Here is a 14,093-nt window from a genome sequence, read left to right as displayed (position 1 = left end):
TGTTTATGATGACTTCTGAAGCATGATTTTACAACCTTGAAAACTCCTAGAATTTATGGGTTGCCTAGAAAAATCCTAGAATTTATGGGTTGCCTTGAAAACTACTAGAATCTATGGGTTGCCTTGAAAACTACTAGAATTTTGGAAAAGTTGGTTTTAGCCTTGTAAAGACCCTGAATTTGTTTTTAAAAAAGTCCTTGAATTATTCCCAAAAGTCCTTGAATTATTCTCAAAAAGTCCTTGAATTATTCCCCAAAAGTTCTTGAATTATTCCCAAAACTCATTGAATTATTTTAAAGGAATACAATAATTAAAACTGTTTAAAGTACATGTATGTAACATTTTAAATTCAGAATTGTTTTTGATATTTTCAAAAAATAAAACAGAAAAAATAAAATTTGATAAAATATATTAAATGACACGTGACATGAGTAGGTACTAGATGTAGCTTCTCTTTGTTGTCATGACACACTAATTATTTTCTCTGTGCTTTTGGTCACATTTATACACTGGTAGCTTTAACCAAAGCAATAAATGGAGAAATTTCATATCTGCAAGAAAAAGTACTCCTAAACTCAGATGCCTTTGAAGAGTCCTTTAGAGACAACTCTATGGTGCCATAGAAACCATGTGAAAACAACTCTGTGGTGCCATAGAAACCATCTGAAAAGAGTCTGCAGTAAAATCAGACTTTATACATTTCTCCCTCACTACAACACTGCACTGCATTGAACCTCATTATCAAAATTTAACTGCACATGAACTGGCCTATCAAAAATATGGTAATACAGGTTGAATTGGCCTATAAAATATATGACAATATGGGTTGAATTGACTTATAAAAAGTATGACAATATGAGTTGGATTGGCCTATAAAAAGTATGAAAATATGAGGTGAATTTACCTATAAAATGTATGACAATATGGGTTAAATTGACCTATAAAATGTATGACAATATGGGTTGAATTGACCTATAAAATGTATGACAATATGAGTTGGATTGGCCTATAAAATGTATGACAACATGGGTTGAATTGACCTATAAAATGTATGACAATATGAGTTGGATTGGCCTATAAAATGTAGGACAAATATGAGTTGAATTGACCTATAAAATGTATGACAATATGGGTTGAATTGACCTATAAAATGTATGGCATTATTAGTTGAATTGGCCTATAAAATGTATAACAAAATGGGTTGAAAACGGATGTCATTTCAACTTTTTTCGGTGGGGGTGGGCAAAACTTTATTCGGGGGGGGGGGGTAAAACTTGATGGGGTTGTTAATTTCATATATAGGCTACAGAAATTTTACAGCATATAAAATTGATGTCCCGGGTTGAAAACAACATCATGCTTAATCTTATATCTTTATTTCATTTTAAAACATTAATATGGGGCAAAATCAAATACACAAACAATGAATTGGACAATATATACTTCCTTTGCCTAAGCTAAAGATACTACTATTCCTTTGACTGTTGATTACCTCACCCCCAACACACATACAGTCATTGAATTTCTGTATCATTCTCACAGAGTCTCCAGTGGCTGAGTGGTCCATCATATTTCCATTTGCAGATGACTCTCACATGTCACTTCTTTCCACATGAGTTCAAGTCTTGGCTCAACCAGAATGGATATGTGAGAAAGTTTGCCAGTAGCTTCCCATAGGTCAGTGGTTCTTTTTAGGGTTCTCCCAGTTTCTTCCTCTGCCATATGTACTGGATGCCATGTATAGCCTATGATGTGCTGAAAATGGCATTAAACCTCAAAAAACCTAAGCAAACATGTATCAGTCTCACTTTGCTGAAGTTCAGTTAATAATGGGGTTTTGGAGAAATGGAGAGAATAGATTTCAATTAAAGGCAACATTCTCTGATTTCTTTCCATTAGGAACAGAGAGCTTGAACAGGATATCATGATGAATGAAGGCTTCACATGGTGTGTATGAACTTCATTCTTCACAAAGACATGTATTTTTATCATCAAGAAATCTATTTCAACAGTTATTTTAGCTGTGTTAAAATTGGGTCCAGGTCTTTTAAATTTTGGGGAAACAAATTATGAAGCACCTTATTTTAACAGTATTTACTATTAAACCCCTTGTTTGAACACCATTCACTATTAAGCCCCATGTTATCTGACTGGTATTGTTATGGATCCAATTACATTATGTTGTAGTAAAAATTATGTATGGTGTATTTCATGATAAGGCAATCTCAGTATAAGGCAAAATACTGTGTGGCCACCATGGACAGCATCATAATGAGGGAATACTGTATAAGGACATTCAACTTTAAGCTTCTGTGTATTGGTTGAACATTATGTTGAAGCAATAATAATAATAATAATAATAATAATAATAATAATAATAATAATAATAACAATAACAACAATAGTTTATAGTCCTTACTGTTACAAAGCATGTTATTGATAATCTTCAGCTACACTGATTTCACATTACTTGATGCAAGTATGTTTGTGTATAAGGGAAAGAACTCCTAGTAGTTGTCAATATACATGTACTTCTTTTCCCAACAATCATATTTATGCATTGAACAAATGGTGGTATATCTTATCCTCTGTTGTGTCTGTTTTAAGCATTTTGGATTAAATTGTCCTATAAAGACATGATTTTTGATGCTGTGAAAAGATATAGTGCAGTTGCATTTCAAAATGTGTCAAAACACAAGTACAGGACACATGGAAGCATTTGTTATGTGTGTTATATTTTCACTTCAAACAAAGTACTGCCAGCTCAAGTTTTTTTAGCAGGTATTAGTGGTTAGTGGAGGATAAAAGTTTTTATTCACATAAATTAATGAATATCCATCTGTCACAAATGGCATTTATATCAAAGACATTTTACTTCATAGTTTCTGATTAGCATCTGAAAAACAGCTACCTGACGAATAAAAGGAGGTGACAATATCAATACAATAAGTTTTTGAAAAGATATCATATACAGAAGATTTTTTGATACTGAGATTTTTACTTTGGTGTACAGTCTTCAAGACAACACTAACATCAATACTTTTTACCTCATTGTAAGGCAGCCATGGTAGCTCAGTCAGTATAATGTCGTGGGCTCAATACCAGTAGTCTGAATGTTGTGCGCTCAATACCAGTGCAGGCCAGCCCAGGTAAGCTGTCTCAGTCAGTATAACGTCAGACTCATAGTCTGAATGTTGTGGGCTCAATACCAGTGCAGGCCAGCCCAGGTCAGCTGTCTCAGTCAGTATAATGTCAGACTTGTAGTCTGAATGTTATGGGCTCAATACCAGTGCAGGCCAGCCCAGGTAAGCTGTCTCAGTCAGTATAACGTCAGACTCATAGTCTGAATGTCGTGGGCTCAATACCAGTGCAGGCCAGCCCAGGTCAGCTGTCTCAGTCAGTATAACGTCAGACTCGTAGTCTGAATGTTGTGGGCTCAATACCAGTGCAGGCCAGCCCAGGTAAGCTGTCTCAGTCAGGATAACGTCAGACTCATAGTCTGAATGTCGTGGGCTCAATACCAGTGCAGGTCAGCCCAGGTCAGCTGTCTCAGTCAGTATAACGTCAGACTCGTAGTCTGAATGTTGTGGGCTCAATACCAGTGTAGGCCAGCCCAGGTAAGCTGTCTCAGTCAGTATAACATCAGACTCATAGTCTGAATGTTGTGGGCTCAATACCAGTGCAGGCCAGCCCAGGTAAGCTGTCTCAGTCAGTATAACGTCAGACTCGTAGTCTGAATGTTGTGGGCTCAATACCAGTGCAGGCCAGCCCAGGTCAGCTGTCTCAGTCAGTATAATGTCAGACTTGTAGTCTGAATGTTGTGGACTCAATACCAGTGCAGGCGAGCCCAGGTCAGCTGTCTCAGTCAGTATAACATCAGACTCATAGTCTGAATGTCATGGGCTCAATACCAGTGCAGGCCAGCCCAGGTCAGCTGTCTCAGTCAGTATAATGTCAGACTTGTAGTCTGAATGTTGTGGGCTCAATACCAGTGCAGGCCAGCCCAGGTAAGCTGTATCAGTCAGTATAACATCAGACTCATAGTCTGAATGTTGTGGGCTCAATACCAGTGCAGGCCAGCCCAGGTCAGCTGTCTCAGTCAGTATAACGTCAGACTCGTAGTCTGAATGTTGTGGGCTCAATACCAGTGCAGGCCAGCCCAGGTCAGCTGTCTCAGTCAGTATAACGTCAGACTCGTAGTCTGAATGTTGTGGGCTCAATACCAGTGCAGGCGAGCCCAGGTCAGCTGTCTCAGTCAGTATAATGTCAGACTTGTAGTCTGAATGTTGTGGGCTCAATACCAGTGCAGGCCAGCCCAGGTAAGCTGTATCAGTCAGTATAACATCAGACTCATAGTCTGAATGTTGTGGGCTCAATATCAGTGCAGGCCAGCCCAGGTCAGCTGTCTCAGTCAGTATAACGTCAGACTCGTAGTCTGAATGTTGTGGGCTCAATACCAGTGCAGGCCAGCCCAGGTCAGCTGTCTCAGTCAGTATAATGTCAGACTTGTAGTCTGAATGTTGTGGGCTCAATACCAGTGCAGGCCAGCCCAGGTAAGCTGTCTCAGTCAGTATAACATCAGACTCATAGTCTGAATGTTGTGGGCTCAATACCAGTGCAGGCCAGCCCAGGTAAGCTGTCTCAGTCAGTATAACATCAGACTCATAGTCTGAATGTTGTGGGCTCAATACCAGTGCAGGCCAGCCCAGGTAAGCTGTCTCAGTCAGTATAACGTCAGACTCGTAGTCTGAATGTTGTGGGCTCAATACCAGTGCAGGCCAGCCCAGGTCAGCTGTCTCAGTCAGTATAATGTCAGACTTGTAGTCTGAATGTTGTGGGCTCAATACCAGTGCAGGCCAGCCCAGGTAAGCTGTATCAGTCAGTATAACATCAGACTCATAGTCTGAATGTTGTGGGCTCAATATCAGTGCAGGCCAGCCCAGGTAAGCTGTCTCAGTCAGTATAACGTCAGACTCGTAGTCTGAATGTTGTGGGCTCAATACCAGTGCAGGCCAGCCCAGGTCAGCTGTCTCAGTCAGTATAATGTCAGACTTGTAGTCTGAATGTTGTGGGCTCAATACCAGTGCAGGCCAGCCCAGGTAAGCTGTCTCAGTCAGTATAACATCAGACTCATAGTCTGAATGTCGTGGGCTCAATACCAGTGCAGGCCAGCCCATGGTCAGTTGTCTCAGTCAGTATAACATAAGACTCATAGTCTGAATGTTGTGGGTTCAATACCAGCTCAGGTCAGCTGTCTCAGTATATATTTGGGAAAGGCTCTTAGCTTCCATTTCCTTGGCATGATATGAACACTTGTTTATACTATTGTACTCCCATTTCCTTGGCATGATATGAACACTTGCTTATACTGTTGTACTTCAGTTTACATTTATTCGAAGGGCATATCCTCCTAAATTATCTGCAACATTTTATCTTTACGTTTTTAGATCTTACTTTTTAATCAACACAATATAGCCAGTATTATGTTGATGTGCTTAAACCCTATACATACCATATATACTCACTTATAAGTCAAGGCAACAAGGAATTTGAGCTGCCGTCACATGGATTTGCCTTCAGATCAAGGTCTATGCTGTTTGTTCTACTAACTACTTCTTACAAACTACACAGACCCAGATCTGCCAGTGCATTATGCAATGGCAGATCTGGGTCTGTGCAGTTTGCAGTTGGACTCGACTTATAAGCGAGTATATATAGTAATTATACACATGCTACAAGTCTCCAGTTTGACTTGCTTCTTGTTAATTTACTATGGTAGGTAAACATAATTATATCTTCTTTCAAACTGGAGCAGTTCAGGTGCATTGATGATAAAGCTGTTACTGCTGTAAACATGTAAATGTGAACTTGACTTGTCAAGTTAGAAATAGAACCCTATTTTTCTGGTTTTAAAAGAAAGATAAAAAAGTCATTAGTCTGTTCCCTCTGTGACATTACTATGAAAATTTCTCAAATTTCATGGGGGCTAAATAAGTTTCCTGTTCAGCCAGCTTTAACGCTCCAGTGTATCCTGCTGTATATCCCATATTAGAAGTCTCCCTAACTAATTGATGTTTCAGTATTTGTAGTGGATGTGCAAAAATAAATTTGGAATTGACATAATTTTCCTGATAATAAATTTTTGTTTGTGAATTGAGAGGTCACAAACATTTTATTAACATAAGTCACAACATACCCATATTTCTTCAATAATAATCCTACTTAATGATAATCCCATTCTTGATGATAATCGCATGCTTGACGATAATCCCATGTTTGATGATAATTGCATGCTTGATGATAATCCCATGCTTGATGATGCTTGATGATAATCCCATCCCATGCTTGATGATAATCCCATGCTTGATGATAATCCCATCCCATGCTTGATGATAATCCCATGCTTGATGATAATCCCATGTTTGATGATAAGCCCATGTTTGATGATAAGCCCACCAAACTTGCAGAAAATCAAAACAAATGTTTGTCTGAGACAGTCTTGTCCAATGATAGGTCCCAGGGCTTATTATGAAAGAAGTGCTTTAGTCATCTAATGTGCATATAAGTAAATGGCAATATTTCTTGTTGCAGTGTGCTGAATTTGCTGATCTTGTACGACTTAAGCAATACTAAAATACTGTGATTTTCAGCAACATTTTATTATCATTAACACACCTTATGTTTACTTTTCATGACAGTTTGGAATACCGATTATTTCTTGAAGATAAAGTTAAAGTCATGCATTAATTACAAGAAAATTGTTGAATGAACATTCAGTCAAGACCATCATTTTTATACAGCAATCCCTCGCTACATGTATAAGGAACCTCAATATAAGATGATCTATTTTATAAGGCAAGTCATGGATTCCAATTTAATATTTAATGGCAATCCTCTCATTTAGATGACATTTTTACATATATATTAAACAGTAATCTCTCTTATAAGGGAGTACTGTATTTTGATGTGATTCTACAATTCTGTCCCAGAGATGATTTGATGGATCAGATTGCAACCTTTGACAGACATAAAATGGTACTACACATTTATCAAAGCTGTAATTGCACTGAGAACAACATTCGGAACTGTTCTTTAAAAGTAAAAGCTAGTCAAAGCATTTTTCAGGTACTTGGTTTTTATATCTTTTCAGTTTCCAACATGCTCATGTTTGTGAAGAATCATGAACAGTTTTGATAAGCTTTGAGTTAAAGCTTTTTATTTCCACATATTTATGAACACCTCACATAGAAGCCCATCCCCTCTTCAGATTCTAGGATGAATCTTTCTAAAGCAAAGGAAATTCATTCTACAAAGCACTTGCCTGCCCCTTTCATATTGGGGTCAAGGTCACATTCATAAAACATCAGCAGTGCAGTTTGATCTTTCATTATGAAACAAGGACAATTCACATCAGCAGTGTAGTTTGATCTTTCATTATGAAACAAGAACAATTCACTGTGACACATTCATATGACCTTGGGGTCAGGGTCACAGTCATAGGAGATTTGCATTAAGATTTTGCTTATAATACTATATATGTGCTGAATCTATCAATAATTATGTTTAACTTCGAAACAAAGGTAGTTCATTATTTGGCACTCTTGCTCGCTCTTTTGACCTTGATATCAAGGTCACAAGGTTTATGGCAATGCCTTGAGTGTCGGCTTGTCATGCACAACATGGCCTTCTTGTAAATAAAGATCTGAAGTGCTGGTATGTATGACAGTAAACATATTACAGATTTAGGGGCCAGTTAATCGATGGAGGGTGTGTAACAGTATTACTCATGTCTGGCTATTCCCTCACATCTCATCCCATCATTTAGCATCCTGTCCCATCACAGCCATCTCAAATTTTATTTCTATCAAGAACTTTCGAAGGACTGCATGGAATGAAATAAAAGTTTATATGATTCTTTACATTAAGAAAACCTGGATCAAGTTTGATTTCTGTCAAAATTTTGTATTGTGGCCTAGTTTTTGACCTTTGCCCTTCCATTTCACTTCTACCCAGTAACTTTTGAAGAACTTCATGAATTGAAATCAACTTTGGCATGAAGCTTTGCAAGTTAAACTTTTACCTTAGCTAGTTAAATTGTTACTGTTTTCAGGCCAAACTTTAACTGTTTTGTCTTTGTCTGACTAAGAACTTTGCCCTTCCACTTTGTTTCTGTTCAGTTAAATTTGATGGTTTCTATGGATTGAAATCAAATTTGGTTTGAGGCTTTACATAAAAAAGCCCTAGTTCAAGTCTGAGTTTCACCATTATCTCACAAATGTTACAGCTTTGGACCAGGTTCACATAGACCTCTGTCCTTTCAGTTTCTGATAATTACTTTTTACAGATTTAATAAATTTTGGCCAAATTTGGCATGAGACTTTTAATAATAATAATAATAATAATAATAATAATAATAATAATAATAATAATAATAATAATAAATAAATAAATAAATAAATAATTTATAATAATAATTAATAATAACAATAATAATAATGATTTTATTTAGAGATGGTAACTGAATTAGTTACAGTACTAATCTACCTTGAGGCCTTCTATCTATTATGTACAATATGTACAATATATATATATATATACAACACGATGTGATAAATTGGGCTTTACACTTAAAATTATTGTGATTTTATAAATCAGTTTCAAGTCCAGAAGATATGCACCTTAGATTGATTTTTTCTTCTTCTGTATTTTGGCAAAATTTGATGGAGCTGTAGTCCCTGATTCACTTAAAACTTTGCCCTTTAACTTTATTATATAGTATAGTATAGTATAGTATAGTATAGTATAGTATAGTATAGTATAGTATAGTATAGTATAGTATAGTATAGTATAGTATAGTATAGTATAGTATAGGATAGGATAGGATAGCATAGCATAGCATAGCATAGCATAGCGTAGTATATAGAGGCATCCATGTAGTATAGACATATTGTTTTGGTCTAGTGAATAGAAAATTTCAATTAATTATCTTGGTAGTGTTTCTTGCAGACAATTTCTCTACATGGTTGTGTCTTATATTGTACAGGTTTGATTGCACAAACTTAATCGTGATACTCTGGTTGGAAAAGATATCACTCATTAGTCCATTCCCATAATGTTTGTTTATCTGCAGACTCAGGGTTGTAGTGTAACCCCAATGCGCCCTACCATATGTCACAAGAGACACCTAATAGAAAAAGGAGCTGCATTTGCACAGTGGCTGTGATACCAAACTTGCAACAAAATGAGTGGGGGGTTCAAGTAATACCTTTAAATCAGCCCAGGTTGGCTGCCATTGGTGTAAGTGCCCATGGGCAAGGCCCTTTACCCCATTTGTCTCAGCACTAAATAACTTGTGCTGCAGTAAAAAAAACACCAAAAGCAAACAATAATGGTGGGCTTTTAATGTGGCATGATACAGCCTTGGTGTACATTTTATATTGCTAATAGAGCAGTCAAGTCACTATTGTATATTGCCCGGATGTGAGCATCACAACAGGTCCTTGCTATCAGGTTTACTTTAATGCATTAATAATTAGAGCTTCCTGGGAGAATGTACCCCGATACTTAGTTCATACACTTATTGACCCTCCTCTCTCACAATTTATTGGCAATGTGTTTTGGCCTTTTTAAGGATTTACTTCTCAGCAGGTGCCCTTACACCCCACATCCCCTACCAACCCATAATCTCTCCTCACTTACTGTTAACTAAATTACACTCCCCTTGATTTAAAGGGTCTGGGACGCTAGGTAAATGAGGGTTAGAGCATTAGGATAGGATAGCAGATACCCTGCAGTGCTGGTCAGCAAGAGGAAGATTTATGCAAAAAAGGGCATTTTATTTGTTCAGTAGTTTTACAGAACAGTGCTACTGATATAGATACTTTATTGTGGTGTATGGATATCTGTATCAGCTACATTTGTGGTTCACAGTGATTGACTCCAGTTTATGTTCCTATGCTAGTTGTGGCACCACATTATGATGTTGTCTTTGTCCTAAACAACTTTATTATGATACTATAAGATTTTAATATACACCATAGTTCTGTGCACAGGTAGATGCATATATATATATATATATATATATATATATATATATATATATATATATATATATATATATATATATATATATATATATATATATATATATATATATATATATATATATATATATATATGGAGGGGGTGATTTGGATTTTTCACTTAACTTGAAAAAAGTTTCAGTCATATCACTACGATGTCTGCAGTGTGACAGTTTATATTGATGTCTAGCAGGGGCATTATGCCGCAGACATGCAACATCATGTCCCACCCAGTCACATTATACTGTCACCAGGCTGACCAGCACTAATCAAGGCAGCTGTTAGTACCATTTTTGTAAGTCTTTGGTATGGCTCAGCCGGGTATAGATAAGAGAGAGAGAGAAAGAGATGGAGGAGAAACATAAATGTAGTAATTTTAAAGCTGAAGTGCTGCAGGCCCAGTGCCCTTGTGCCTTTTAAGACAATAAAGTTTGTTAAGGTACATGTAAACATCATTCATGCATTGTTTAAAGCACACAAAACAACAACTACATCATTTGCATAATAGCTTATGCTCATTGGCCCTACTTTTAGGCAATTTCACTAAGTCATCAAGATGCTTGACTGTATGATTTGGGCAATGCAATATACTTCTGACTGACCAAGATTACCTCGTACTTTGATAGCACTCTAAGCAAGTGAATCTTTAAAGAACTCAACTCAGATTTTAGGAGAATTCTCTGTTGATTAAATAGCATATCTATTTATTTAAAATCTGTGTTTTCTGCTTTAAATCATGATTATTGATTATATTTCAGTAAGTGGTGAAAAGTTCATAAAATGTGGACAATAAGCTGTACAAATTATGTAGACAAAATTGTAAAGGAGATCCAGATCACCCACTTGGTTTGACAAAACTTTTGTCCAATAACCAAACTATACACATGAAAATAATTAAGTAGATAATGTTAATACAATTGCCCAGGTTATCAGATTTGTCAGCAGGCCATGTTGTCTTTAGATGGTTGGTTGGCAAGCCAAGTGGTCCATTAAGGAATATATCTTACTTTTTCATGCTAAACATCTTGAACATGATAATTACTAATGGTCCCATAAAATTAAAGTATTATGTATTCTGATACCAGAGGAAAAGATTGAATTGGGACATTGCCTTACCATCTGATTCCAGTGCATGGGCAAATAAATGTTTCTTAAGATGTGCTGCATCAAAACTGTGTCCCTGTTAGCCATCTTGCAATGGTGTGGCTTCCATGGCAACCATATGGACAACCTATTTTTAACTTCTCTGGAGCAGTTGGGTGAATTTTACTCAAACTTGGTAGAAATGTTTCTTATGACATGTTTTATCAAAATTACATCCAGGGTGGTTCTCAGCAATGTGACAACCTTAGCAACCACATGGAAAATCTATTTTCAAAATCTCCAAATTGGCAAAGCTAATTTGGATCAAGCTTGGTTGAAGTGTGTTTATGGACATGCTTCATTAAAATTGTGTCTGGAGTGGCTCCCATAGGAGCAATCATGGAAAAATTGCTTAGCAACCAGGTGGAAAACTTATTTTTTCAGCTTCTTCTTGGGAATAATTGAGGTAGGAACATTTCCCAGGAGCTGCTTTGTCAAAATTTTGTCAGGGTGTCTTCCCTAGAAATGGTATGACTTCCATTGCAAGAATATGGAAAACCTATTTTCAACTACTTCCAGAACAGCTGAACCAATCCTGTTTTTAGTGTTTCTGAAGATATACAATATACAAAATGTGTACAGGTTGTCTCTCCTTGCATTGATGTGGATTCCTTAGAATGTGGGTGGAAAACCTATTTACAGCTTCTCTAGAACAGACAAGTAATATATGCAGGTGAGCATATCATGCCCACATGTGCGTCTTGTGTGCAACTGCTGCAATTTAAAAGAAAATGACCATGATGGAATAATTGTTTAGTTATTATGTAGATTGTTTCTGTTGTAATGGTGAAGTTAAAACCAAGTAATACATTTATAGTAACAAATGAAACAATAGGCAGGGCCTCTTGAAAGTGAGCAGGGACCCACAAATTCTATCCAGGCTACCCCAGGGGCATCTTGGTTTTAGTTCTACTGGTAATAAATTAAGTGATCCTGCTCAGACATCCAATATGGCCACAACAGCAGCCATATTGAAAATCTTGTCACTATTCCCCCCTGAATGGATGGTCATATCAAAATGGTGTTGTCACTAAAAGACCTTTTATGATGTCTAGTTGGTCCTAAATGAAAACTGTGCAGATGTGAAATCCATTATCTCTATCACAGCAGCCATCTTGAAGATTCTATTATCGCTACTCCTCCTAAACGGAAAGTCATATCAACATGGGGTTTCAGCAGAAGACTTCTAATTATATTGAGTTGGTCCTAAACAAAAATGGTGCCACCTGGACATCCAGTATGGCAACTACTGTGGCCATCTTAATAAAATTACCATGGCTACTCCACCTGAATTGTCATATCAACATAAGGTTTTCACTAAATGACTTTTTGTGATGACTACTTGACCCTAAATGAAAATGGTGCAGATATGACATCCAGTATCTCCACCACAGCAGCTATCTTGAAAAAAATTTGTATTGCTACTTCTCCTGAATGGAAAGTCATATGATCATATCGTTCTCAATAGAAGACTTCTTATGATGTCTACTTGGTCTTAAATAAAAATTGTGCTAGTGTTATATTATTATTTCCACAACAGCAGTCATGAAAATTTTACCACATCCTCTTCCAGAGCAAATACATATTAACATTGGGTTTTCACCAGAAGACTTTCTATGATGTCTAGTTAATACTAAATGAAGGTGGTGCCAATCTGACATCCAGTATGAATTCCATGTCAACCATCTTCTAATCTTGTTTTTGCTACTTATAAATTGAAAGTTAAATTGTCATAATTTCACTACATGACTAATTATGATATATAGTTGGTCATGAATGAAAATGGTACCAATCTGACATACAATATGAACACCATGGCAGCCATCTTAAAAATGGTACCAATCTGACATACAATATGGCCACCATGGCAGCCATCTTAAAAATGGCACCAGTTTGACATACAGTATGACTGCAACATGTTGAAAATCTTGCCACAAATTCTCCCAAATGGTGGATCATAACAACATGGGGTTTTAGAGATAAGTCTTCTAACAGAATTTCATTTGTCTAAAATGAAAATGGTGCTGATCTTTCATCCAGTATTGATGTCACAGTGGCCACTTTGAAATTATTATTGCTGAAGAAGACCAGAGATAGTTTTAACACTCAGCAGTTAAAATGGATAACTTGAATTCCTGGAAATTCATTTTGGACAGTTGAACATCAATCCCTTTGAGGGACTCTTGTTTCTAAAAAGGTGGAGAAAACAATACAGTCCCAATTTGTTCATTTTAGTTTTCCCAGGTTGAAGACATGAAAGTGTGTTATACTTTGACTGTGCAAGCAATTCAAGAGATCGATGTTCGACTTATTGAAGTTTTGTTAAGATAAATAGATAAATAAAGAGACTAAGATATATATCACATGTAAACCTTTTTTTAGCCATTTAATTACCAGTTGTAGGCCCAGGGTCATGCATAGTATTCTACTGCATTTCCCAGTATTTATGTTTTAAGCACACCATAAAGTGACTTACAGAAAAAGAACTCTTCTATAAGAAGTGAATGAGAAAATGGATTATATTGCTGAAAAAGAACTCTTCTATAAGAAGTGAATGAGAAAATGGATTATATTGCTGTCCTGCATACAGTAAACTAAGCAGTAAACTCTTTCTTTAAGAATTTCTTGACCCAACATTCACAAAAAAATTTCTCATTCTGATCTTCCAAATCCACTGTAACTTATTTGTACGATAAATTTTGAATGTAGTTATGGAAGACTGCGGACAACGTATGCTAGTCATAGATGTTGTATAATTGGGGTACATCAGACCAAGGTTTACAAGATTATCAGGAGATAGAAAGAAACTTTTCAGCAAGCTCAGTGAAGTAGAATTAATCTGAGCACAAAGTGTTTATTCATTATGGT

This window comes from Sinohyriopsis cumingii, chromosome 12 (genome assembly GCF_028554795.1).
Source record: "Sinohyriopsis cumingii isolate HCF-2022 chromosome 12, ASM2855479v2, whole genome shotgun sequence".
Lineage (NCBI taxonomy): Eukaryota > Metazoa > Mollusca > Bivalvia > Unionida > Unionidae > Sinohyriopsis > Sinohyriopsis cumingii.
This window is presented reverse-complemented; position numbering follows the sequence as displayed.